This window comes from Limulus polyphemus, unplaced genomic scaffold (assembly GCF_000517525.1).
Source record: "Limulus polyphemus unplaced genomic scaffold, Limulus_polyphemus-2.1.2 Scaffold165, whole genome shotgun sequence".
NCBI classification, from domain to species: domain Eukaryota; kingdom Metazoa; phylum Arthropoda; class Merostomata; order Xiphosura; family Limulidae; genus Limulus; species Limulus polyphemus.
Window position 1 is genome coordinate 57,420 of NW_013665775.1, and position 3,069 is coordinate 60,488.

Consider the following 3,069-nt stretch of genomic DNA (forward strand, 5'->3'; position numbering starts at 1 on the left):
ACGGCTGAAAGGGCGAGCATGTTTGGTGAGACGGGGATTCGAACCCGTGACCCTCAGATTGCGAGTCGAGCGCTCTAACCATCTGTATCTGAACTATCATATCTTCATTGTTCTTTGCATTTTAAATGGAAATGAGCAAATTTACATCGTTTCTTTGATGATTAAGTTGTAGTAACTTAAAGAAAAAATAACCAAAATTTGGTTTAATAAACTATCTGTGTTAAGCAAAAGTGATATTTTCCTATAAAAGTAAACATTTCTGTATCAAGAAGGTTAAACAATTTAGGCTGTATATATACATATGCATCAAAATACTGAAGTAGAAAATTGTTGTGAAGAGTTATGGGAATCTAAGTGTTTATCTTGTGTTAATAAGCTAGTCATTCTAAATTAGAGATCATCGGATGTCTGTATTTTATAGCGGCTAGATTTAGATTGACTGGTTGGAGCGCTACACACTACAGTCTGAATATAAACCCATTGTGTTTATAAAATTTCTGTGTATAAATTGAAACTTGAACTAAAACTAAAAATTACAATAGTCAAAAAAGTGCAATGTGTTATTCTTAAAGGGTAATTTGATTTTCACTGTGTAACATATTCGTAGCAATTAATTTATCCAATCTAGGCAATAGCACAGCAGTATGCCCTAAATGCTGTACGAGCATTCTCCCCATTCCTTTAATAAGCTTTTATTTGCCTTTTCTTACAACAGTTTTACTTTTCAGTAGGGCCCGGCATGGCCAGGTGGTTAGGACGCTCGACTCGCAATCTGCGGGTCGCGGGTTCGAATTTTCATCACACCAAACATGCTCGCCCTTTCAGCCGTGGGGGTGTTATAATGTGACGGTCAATCCCACTATTAGTTGGCGATGGGTGGTGATGACTAGCTGCCTTCCCTCTAGTCTTACGCTGCTAAATTAGGGACGGCTAGCGCAGATAGTCATCGTATAGCTTTGCGCAAAATTCATAACAAAACATAACTTTTCAGTAGAGAACAGAAGTTTTAATTTCGCATGCAAGCCTTATATTGAAAACTTTATGCAAATTAGACGGTGGTAACGTCACCATGATAACACAAATGGTCTATGAAATATTAAATATATTTTCTATTTATTCTAAAACACAGTTTCAGTTGATCCAGTTTCCTACAGTAGTCTCTTTTTTTTTTCATGGTTAGGATGCTCGACTCGCAGCTGGTGAATCATGGGATCGACATCCGGTGTTAAATATACTCCTCTTTTCAGTCTTGGAGGGGGGGGGGGGGTTATAGTATAACGACTAATCCCACTATTCGTTGGTAAAGAATTGGCGGAGGGTGTTGCTGGTCTGTCGTCTCTCCTGAGGTCAGTATTTAAAATGAGGGACGATGGCAGATACTTTGCCATAAAAAACAGACCTCTTTATTTAAGGAAATGCTAATATATTTTCTACCTTTTCTAAAGTTTCAGGGTTTAGTATCCTCTTTCTCACCCCGTACTTCTTCATAAACACTTCATTTAATTAAGTCAACCAAAGTTACCAGAGAGAGAGGAAATGCGTGCATTTTTTATTCTCTTTTGACAATTTAATGTTTATAGAATATAGTGATCTCTTCGCTACATCTTGTTAAGCAACATATTTTCTATAAAATCAGTTCTACTGTGCCTTAGAGGATTCTCTTCCTGTACATTTCTATGAATAACCCATGCACATAAAAATCCCTAATGCTCACGCAGCCTTGGCATTTTGCCCACCAAATTTTCGCAAACACTAAAACAACATAAACAAATAAACCTGAGCCCAGATAAGTTTAGTGGGATTTTCTCAGTTGCAATATCTAGCTTGCTTAGCTTGTTAAAGCTACAGTCGTTTATGTGTTTCTGTATATATTAACGTAATCAATGATATAAGTATAAATTTAATGTTTAATTTATTTGATGGCAACATCTGTAAGTTTACCTAGAAAGTTAGCGAAGATTTCTTCTTAAGCTCAAGGTGAGTGCCAGGAGTTTTAAATGACGTACTATTATCAGCTGGCTGTTGATTGCAAACTAAAGGTATCCGATTTGTAACTGCTCACGGTTTAAAATGTAACCCTTTAAGTGTATAAATTTTGACTGAGATGCTCATTGAATTCAGTAGAATAGATATTAGAATCTTGCAAAACTTAGGTTTTTCACTTTTGCACTTTCGTACAATTCTAAATACACTCTTATTTTTATTTCGTTTAATGTAAACCGTATCCTTTATTAATTCTATAATATCAAACCTACCTTCTAGACAAGCATGATATAATTATGCTCCTTTCTATTTACATGGAATTTAAAAAAGTCGTCTTTTAATTCTGTGAAATTAAACTTTACGTTAACTTATTTGTGAAGAAATGATATCATACCACATTTGAATTGTAACCTCGATACATTGTTTCAATAAATTTTAAAACATAATGCCTTAACTCATTTTGTTTGTGTAAGATTTTATTTATACCGTGTGTTTTTTCTATAAAAATATATATATTTCAGATTCTAATTTTGTACAATTTAAAGCAAATTGCATTCCACTTTGTAGAATAAAATATACAGTTCTATATTATTCTTAAATTAAAATGTACAGCAATCCACATCTGTAAAGTTCAAAGTAATCTACACCGTAATTCCACTTCTGTAAACTTGAAGGTAATCTACATTGTAATCCTGCTTCTGTAAACTTGAAGGTAATCTACACTGTAATTCTACTTCTGTAGAGTTGAAGTCACATTGTACTAGGTCATCAAGAAATTAATGTCGCGTTTTGGAACACTTTCATTAAAGACTCCTCAAAAAACGTACATCACGTATAATAGTTAAACGAACCGCCTAAACGTAACGTTAGTATAGTATATATAATATGTAAAGTTTAGTATACTCTAATCCCTTATAGTGATGGCACACGACGAGACACACATTCGACATCTAATGCTGTTTGAATAAAAGAAGAGAAACAACGCCTTTGTAGCCACAAAGAATATTAAAGATGTTTATGGAAATGTTTTGAACTTTCGTAAGTGTCAACGATTGTTCAGAAAACTTCGTTTAGATGACTTTAGCC

At 34.2% G+C, this 3,069-nt stretch overlaps 1 long non-coding RNA gene across 1 annotated transcript in view; it reads left to right on the forward strand.

Annotated features, from left to right (window-relative positions):
- The first annotated feature begins 1,830 nt into the window (after positions 1-1,830).
- The window catches only part of LOC111084910, a 4,434-nt gene continuing 3,195 nt past the window's right edge, over positions 1,831-3,069 (forward strand). The window contains exon 1 of the long non-coding RNA XR_002609798.1: positions 1,831-1,977. This is a non-coding gene — a long non-coding RNA (uncharacterized LOC111084910). The remainder of the gene's footprint in view (positions 1,978-3,069) is intronic.